Below are 9,771 nucleotides of genomic sequence, written 5' to 3' on the forward strand. Positions count from 1 at the left end.
TTTTTTTTTTTGTGTGATTTCTCAAATGTTGATTCCATCAAATATGCGTATACGAGATATCTCAATTTCAACCTTAAAAAGATAAAAGTTCCATCGGCAGGGAAAGGTGGAGATAACACTCGCCCACGCCTCCTCCCTGCTCGCCCCCCCCCCCCCCCCCCCCGGCCATGCAAAGAAGTAGACTGTGGCTATACCCAGATCGCTTTATTTCAATTCTAAAAACGCAAAAGCTCCGCGAGCGGGAAGGGGAATCCCCCTTCCCTTAAGCTCTATACCTCACTAGACTTTATACATACGCACAGATGGTGCACATTCGGAATAAGAGCTAAATTCCGTGATTTTAACACTTCGATGAAAAAGTATTGCACCAAAAATTTGCACCAGATCGCTGAATTTCAGGTCTGAAAACGCAAAATCACCTTCGTGTGGGAGGGGATATGCCCCTATCTACACCGTCGTGTGCATGCTTTTTTGATTGCTGAACAGACAGCGTTCATGATATTCAGTGTAAGAATTAATACAAGAAGACTAGTGTATCTAAATTATACCATTTTATAGGCAAATGGTTCAATAATAATCTACACTAAAATATACTGCAACCTTAAACAAGTGGGACTGTTTCAACTCGTTAAAACACGCAAAAACGTGCATCAAATTGCACCATTTGCAACATCCAAATGCAAAAAGTTCTCGCCGTGGGAGGGGGGACACCCCCTCCCACACCCTCCCCTACCCCCTCGCTCGCTCCGCTCGCTCGGGTTCAGTCGCGTTCATGATATTCAGTGAAGAGAATTAATACAACAAGTGTATCTAAATTATATACTATTTTATAGGCAAATTGTTCAATAATAATCTACACTAAAATATACTGCTACCTTAAACAAGTGGGACTGTTTCACGTCGATGAAACACGCAAAAACATGCATCAAATTGCACCATTTGCAAAATCAAAATGCAAAAAGTTCTTACCGTGGGAGGGGGGACACCCCCCTCCCACACCCTCCCCTCCCCTCGGTCGCTCCGCTCGCTCGGGTTCAGTCGCGTTCATAATATTCAGTGAAAAGAATTAATACAAGAAGTGTATTTGAAATATACCATTTTATAGGCAAATTGTTCAATAATAATCTACACTAAAATATACTGCTACCTTAAACAAGTGGGACTGTTTCACGTCGATAAAACGCGCAAAAACATGCATCAAATTGCACCATTTACAACATCCAAATGCAAAAAGTTCTTACCGTGGGAGGGGGGACACCCCCCTCCCACACCCTCCCCTCCCCCCTCGCTCGCTCCGCTCGCTCGGGTTCAGTCGCGTTCATGATATTCAGTGAAAAGAATTAATACAGGAAGTGTATCTATAAATTATACCATTTTATAGGCAAATTGTTCAATAATAATCTACACTAAAATATACTGCTACCTTAAACAAGTGGGACTGTTTCACGTCGATGAAACGCGCAAAAACATGCATCAAATTGCACCATTTGCAACATCAAAATGCAAAAAGTTCTTACTGTGGGAGGGGGACACCCCCTCCCACACCCTCCCCTACCCCCTCGCTCGCTCCGCTCGCTCGGGTTCAGTCGCGTTCATGATATTCAGTGAAAAGAATTAATACAAGAAGTGTATCTAAATCATACCATTTTATAGGCAATTGTTCAATAATAATCTACATCAAAATAAACTGCTACCATAAACAAGTGGCACTGTTTCACGTCGATAAAACGCGCAAAAACATGCATCAAATTGCACCATTTACAACATCAAAATGCAAAAAGTTCTTACTGCGGGAGGGGGGAAACCCCCCTCCCACACCCTCCCCTACCCCCTCGCTCGCTCCGCTCGCTCGGGTTCAGTCGCGTTCATGATATTCAGTGAAAAGAATCAATACAAGAAGTGTATCTAAATTATACCATTTTATAGGCAAATTGTTCAATAATAATCTACATCAAAATAAACTGCTACCATAAACAAGTGGGACTGTTTCACGTCGATAAAACGCGCAAAAACATGCATCAAATTGCACCATTTACAACATCAAAATGCAAAAAGTTCTTACCGTGGGAGGGGGGACACCCCCCTCCCACACCCTCCCCCCCTCGCTCGCTCCGCTCGCTCGGGCTCGGTCGCTTCGCTCCCTCGCACACTAACCGCCCCCCCTAAGATGAAATCCTGGCTACGCCGTTGATGGCAAGAAAACTGATTCATTATGCCTGTGACTGCAGGTATATGTATTCACATTTTCGTTGGTGTGTATAAAAAGTCCCATTAATTCATAATCACAAAAACAAGCTTTGACATAATTATATTTAGATGAAAACGTATAATATAGAGTTAGTAGTTTGTCTAAATTCAGGTCATTTTATGAGCAGCATCTATACTGCACGATACTGAGAACCTGTAGGACGTGGCCACAAGAGAGAGAGAGAGAGAGAGAGACAAACAGATAGACAGACAGACAGAGACTCCAGTCCCATTCCCAAAGCTGACAACTTTCCCTCAAAATACTACAATATTACAAGTAAACCGATTCTGAGTTTGCGCGTGCAAACTCAGAATTTGTTTACTTTCAGTGTTCTGAGGGAGTTATCATGTTGGAACTGGACCCCATGGAAGACCAGCTTAATGAGCTGAATACGGGCTATCCAGCCATCTTCTCAGATGGAAATGAACAAACAAACAAACAAACAATCATGTTGCATATTGGTAGAAAATAATGACGGATTTTTTTTTTCTCTCTCTCTCATTAATTTGGTCATAGGCACTGCACTTGTTTTGAAAGTGACATAAGCTAATGCATAAGCTGATTGACCCGGTATAACAATTTTGGAATTTATCAATCATGTTCAAACAAAGAATGACACATGTCTACCCAGGCGATCACATTAGCCTGTCATTTCAACTCTTGGAAAGGATCCATTGCATTATTTGGCATTGAATGTATTAACAAACATCTTCTTTTTTTTTCTGTTTATATTGCCAAATACCAGGCTTGTTAATTGTCAGGTGGATGTGCTGAAAAGCACCTTTTGTCAGGATTACGTGAATAATCATGATTATATCAAAGATGTTTATGTCCGTGCATCATGACCAAAATACCAAGTTGGAACACATGACCTTCTTCTACTCATGCCAGGAGTGGGACCCCGAACTGGCTTTTTCTGAGCTCGCGTTCACATGAATTATAATATTCCGTGAACTTTACTGAAACTCGATGCAATAAAGAAAAAAGGTCAAAATACGCAAAATTTATCTTTCACTATCTTTGACGTTTGACATTTATTGAAACATGACGCTTATAAACATGCAAGGACATATAATGCTTTACAGTAGGTAAGTGAAGATCAAAGTGAAAATCAAGTATTATTTTGCACAATATTATTACATGTTAAATATTTTTCTTGAATATTGGCTATAGATGACAGTTATACCTACTCGTAAATTACCTAAACGGGCACAGTTTTGAGGATGTACAATGTTTGTAAGAAATAAAGTGAGCAAAAGGGAAAATATCGATTTTAATATACTAGATTATACATAAATGCAGAAATGTTGGGGTAATAATCATCCTCTTCAAATGAAGCAGACCTATCTTTTAAGCTTTAATTTTCAAATTCTTCCGCCTCGTAAAATTTCGCCATACTTTAGTATAACACTGTTGTATTATCTAGAGTGTATATTTTCATTCATCAGAGTAAATCGGGGAAACCTTTGTTTTGAGAATTCAGAGGTTTGTCTTCAGGATGAATATTGAAGGGTTCGAACCTTTATATATGACTTATACCGTTTGCAGAAAAAAAAAACATAACGATAAGATTCAACTCATGATTATTCAAAGCTTCTTAGGACTCGATAATGAATAACGATATTCACCTGTTCCTGCTACAAACATTGTAACGTTCTGACACATACACTTATGGATAAACTGGCTATCTCGAAATCCAAGACCATTCTTCCTTTCTTAAGAGCAACTAAATTAAACATGCATTGAGTTACCCTGAACTCTTTACATGTCGGAATAATCTGCTATGAGAAGTGATATTATATCATCAAAATCATTTATTTAGTCATAATCATGCTGCTATCACTTTTAGTACATGTAATGAATAGTTAGTCTTACTCAGGTCGACTACTATATCTACTCATTGTATATACTATCACTATTTTGATCACCATAGTTCTGTTAGTACTTCTTCTAATACTACCTCTACCATATTTTACTATCACGACTTATCATGATGAATATTATCGTCATAATGATACCCATAATCATTTCGCTATCACTTTTACTATACATCAAGTACTGCTACTACAACTATACTGCTGCTGCTGCTGCTGCTACTACTACTACTTTTACTGCGGTTCCCTACTGATATATCATTTTTTATAATCACTATATTCTTATCACCATTGTTATAGTAATGACCTTCAACCATCGTAAATCTAATTGGTAATTGACATCGAAACATTGAGGGCAAGAGCTTGCAGCTTAATGATAAGTTGTTGTTTGTTTTTGTTTGTTTCCTGTTTTGGGGTTCAGAGGGTTTGAATGGGTCTTTTTCGATTTCAAATGTAAGCAAACACACACATACAACTCAAACTTCATGCGAAGGCCGGTAAGTTTGATATGTTAATCCCCCCCCCCCCCCCTTTCCTCCCGCTTCGTTTGCGTCGTGCATGTGTGGTTCATGAGATGCTTCATTTTTAGTGAATGCCATCATGGCTGAGCGGGATAATACCGGTATTTTGATTTATTGTTCAAATGATTTGACCAGACGAACGACATTCACGCACCAACGATATAATTTGAGTTTGAGTTTTTTCATTTATAACCACACGTCACTCACTTCACTTACTTGTGTGAGTCCGTGTAGTTTAGAAATCATACAATGTGATATTTTGCTTTCCTTTTCTTAATTTGCTAATTACATTAATTGTCCTTGTATATCCTTTTGTGAGAATACAATCATGCGCATGATAATCATTATCGTAATATCTGTCATCTCATCTCACACTTTTACCGTCAGTACTACGGGGGCGGAACCAGCAATTCCGTAAAGGGGGAGGGGGGGGGGAGCGACAAAAATATTTCTGGTGCCACTTCCAGCTTTAATCAGCAGATAAGCAGACCAAAAAGAAAAAAAAGAAAGGGATCACGTGCAATGTTTTTCTTCATTTCCGGGTTTCATCGGTTGGCAAGCAAAAATAAAAACAAAACTAAGCAAGACAAAAATAAATAAATTCAAAAAGGGGCGCAATTGCGCCCCTTTCAGTTTTGTTATTTCTTTTATTGATTTTTTTTTTTTGGGGGGGGGGGGGCGGGGGCGCCCGGTGCGCCTCATGGATTTGCCATTAGCTGAGTGCTGGGCCGGTCGGTGAGTGCTGGGCCGGTCGGTGAGCGCCATAAATTAACAGACTTGCATACTACACTTATAACAGGTTCGATTAATGTTTTTCTTTGTTTGGAAGTCACGAAATCACTCGTTGTAGCAGTGGTGGTTATAAAAGTTATTTCACAACAGCCAGTCTCGCTATAACAGTAGTGTTATACATAGACCTGTGTGGAAGGAAAGCTGGCACTACGAAAGTTTCCTCGTTATAACCGATATCTCGTTGGATATCGCCATATACTGCCATGTGTTACAAAAGGACAAGGGGATGCCAGAAAAGTAATTAACTTAATTCGCTAACCTCTATAATAATAATTACGATTCTCTCAGTTACTGATCAATTTGTTAGAAAATAGGGTTTGACAATTCGGGGGAAAAAGATGAAAAGATTGTTATTCTGAAGGTTCCTTCATCGGAAAATGAAAAGAAGGTGCTTCCTAATGAATATTCGGAATTACGAGTCTTATTTCTCATACGGATCAAGAAACCGTCGGAATAATTACGAACCTCATAACTCTCTGCAATGTGTCATGAATTGAGCGGACGCAAACAACTATTATGGCCCCGAACGCGTGGTAAAAATTCGAGATGACGCGAGATATAAACAGATCGATTTTTCTCATGCGCAGGACAGGTATTTTTCCCCTCGGAACGGCCGCGGCGGGAAAAACTAAAGCTCCCTATTAAGGACGAGATGGCGGTTACAATATCTTTTCGTATATCAACATTGCATTACATTATAATTATATTACGTTACGCTACGCTATACGCTTCATTACATTACATAACATTACATTACATTACATTACATTACATTACATTACATTACATTACATTACATTACATAACATTACATTACATTACATAACAATGCATTACATTACATTAATAGACAACGTTCCGAGGGTATATTGAGATGAAATAAAGCGAGCTAGCAAGGAAAAAAAAATAGTGCCTATATTGTGACCACCATCAACTTGAGGAAAATCAGTGTAGAAAAACTCTCATCCTTATGAAGATATGACATGTCTCCCAAACTGTATGTTTCAAACCATTTTTATTATGATGATTCTCTTAAGAGTGATTCGTATGGCAGAATGTTCTAATAGACAGAACTTTGTTGACTATTATATACCACGACTATAACTCCTTACGCTCTCAGGCGCATGGAAATCATATTACCATAAAAAGATGAAATAATGAGGGATAGCTCAGAATTAGTACACTGTCCTCAAATATATAATTTCACGTAAATATCCACATAAAGGAGATCTGCTTCTAGATCTTTAGAGACAAAAATAGAAGAAAATATAGAAATACATTTGAAGTAAGTTTAAGCGCTGGCGTAATATTGCGAAATTGAAATGCACGCGGGGTTTCTTTTCTACACTATATGTATTGAACGCAAGAGGCAATTCGCGAAAATTTCTTGCCACGAACAAGGCCGTCGTCTCCAATTCGCGAAAATTTCGTGCTGCGAATATATCATGTTTTACAGTAAGTTTTCACCTTCTTTTTTTTTTCTTCCTGTGAGGTGCCCACGTTGTACAAGCATAGTCTTTTGAGTGGGTACCTCCACTTTTTTTTTGGCAGAATGTATGAATATGTCTGTATGAAAAATGCCTAAATTTGTAATGATTATTGGCAAATGTTATCCTTTGCTATCTATGTATCATTCCTTCAAACGTATGTCGAATCTATATTTTTTGTACATTCTGTTGAAAGAAGTGAAAATAAAACCTTTGAATTGAATTTGAATTTGAATATACAAAGTTGTATACAATCTCCAGATTAAACGGGGCAAAATTTCATTTCATATGATAGTAGAGATTCAGAGGATCATTACCATAGCATTTATCTCAAAGAGCAAGGAAATGGTTGGATTTATTGTTTGCACACAAACAGAGAAGTTTTTAATAAATTTAAAATTCGTGATTATTCGCATTTCTAAGAACTTGGTAATGAACAATAAGACTCAATCTGCCTGTTCCCACTGCATATATTGCAGTATACACTCGAATCAACTGAGTATATGAATATAAGAACGACCCAAGTCCATGGAATACCATTCGAGTAAACTTAAAACACTTCATATCTCTTTTATTTGTCCAATGATGTTATATTTAACTGTGATGGGAAAGAATTTGTATACACAAATTAAAACATAATTATATCATTATGACAATTACCATTTACATGTGGAGAGCCCATTTTGTGTGATGGACTTGTGTCGTTCTTTGAATCATATGGACTTGGGTCGTTCTTTTATTCGTATACATGATAAAAAATTGTGCTTTAAAAATGAGAGAAGGATGATAGAGGGCGCCACAATATGAATGTAAGAATGACCCAAGTCCTTCATTCTTCCATTAATATAAGATTTAACTCATTCATTTCAGGCACTTCCGGGGGTAATTAGGATTTATAATTTACACACAAGATGAGTCCATGCATAAGTTACAATTTCCCATGTCAAACTGAATTTGGCCAAAAATTGGACTTGGGTCGTTCTTATATTCAGGTCTTCAACTGTCAGTGGGCTTAAAAGCCAAGGAGAAAACTTTCTAATTCATAAGTAGGACGGTTAGTGATAGGAACAACCAATGTCACAAAGATATGCGAACACCTTCGCAAGTTGGAATCTACCCAGAGAATTCGGATCATCATCATGATCATACCTGCAATCAAGATTACTCTACTACCACTCTACTACTACTTCTACTATTACCACATTATTGTCATCATTGTCAAAGTCGTAATTCTTAATTGATGTCATGATTCATTGTAAATGGAGTTGTTGCTATAGTTGTGGCCTGATGAATTAGTGAGTATTTAATCAGTAGTGAGTTATGAAAATTCACGAATTGGCAAAAAATAATGATAAAACTCAAGGGTCGTATATTAACGTTTGATTAGCGTTTAATCTACAAAGTTGTATTCTGAGAGATTAACAAAATGTCGGGGTTTATCAATTACCATGACAACATACGTTTTAGCAGGAAAGTCTTGCGCTTGCGCATATCAATGCGCGTGCATCTCTGAGAGCAATAATACAGAGTGTATGACAAATCGGTATTTCGAGAGTATGATTAACGGTGAAAATTAATGGAAAACTTCATTATACCAAAGAATGCCATTAACCACTCCCGGTATCAAGCATTACAACGTGTGTGTGTGTGTGTGTGGTTTTTTTATATTTTTTATAGCCAATAACGATGTTTACCGTCTTTGGTGATCGAGGAGCGGTTGAATCTTAAAGTCAAGAACCCTGTAGAATTTGGACAAAAAAATAGACGATTTCAAGGAATTTTGTCATTCTATGTGATCAAAGAAGATGAGATATTCGCATGCGTAGGTGAAGGGTTGTAACTGGGTTGTAATCAAAGACCAGTGTGCGCACGAAGTTCCTTGGTTGCAATTACAGGGTGTGATGGGGGAGTAACGCGCATTATTGCAGGCCCATTTACTCATTTGATTGGGAGGAATAACAATTAGATGGGAGGAACCTAAGATGATTATAGGGGACTTAATCACACAGTAATTACGTCCTTAGAATACTAGCCCAGAATATTACTTATTTTAGATTTGACATAAACATACATTGTATTGCATCATGAAGTCCACCTCTATTGTCACTCTTCGCAGAATGAATGGAACTTCCAGTATCCCTCTGAACCCAGCCCTGTCCAGACACCAATGTAGTTGATATCCAGTGGCTGCGGGTCGGTCCATTCAAGGAGGGGAACCTCGTTACCATACCTACCCATCTTGAAATGACCCCGAACAAAAGTCAGCCAGAAGCGATCGTACGTTGATATGCCAGATAGGATCGGAACACTGCCCATGTCAACGTTTGTGGAGGACGTAGCAGTTTTGCACTTATACCCATGTGCGCCATCTTCACAATTTCGTTGAACACCCACTCTAAAGTTGTTATCTGCACCTATAACTGCTCATACACACACGTTTTGGGAGTTAGGAGGAGGGGATTGGGTGGCCGGGGGGGGGGGGGGGAGGGGGGGCGGAGGGGATTGCACAGAGAAGACGAAAATTAATGGATTTATTCTTACCATCGTTGTGGAGACTGACTCAGCGTTACAGTCTGTTGAATTTTGTCGACTAAGCTGTTGAATACTGTTCGGAGGGATGGTTTTGTTTTGGTTGAGATCTTTAAAAACCACTTATGAAATATTAAAGAGCTGTAAGAGGACTTCATCTTTTTTTTTTTTTTTTTGATGAACATCAGTTTTAAAATGGCTGAGATATCCATAAAAGTAAACAAGGTCATGGTGGGTCCAACCTTTATCAGGACTTCTTTGTTGCTGTTTTTATTTTGTGTGTGTGGATATCTCAGCCGTTTCAACACAAATTTCCATCA

Source organism: Diadema antillarum, unplaced genomic scaffold, assembly GCF_040938485.1.
Source record: "Diadema antillarum isolate AM-2024a unplaced genomic scaffold, OU_Dant_1.0 seq00000389_RagTag, whole genome shotgun sequence".
NCBI classification, from domain to species: Eukaryota; Metazoa; Echinodermata; class Echinoidea; order Diadematoida; family Diadematidae; genus Diadema; species Diadema antillarum.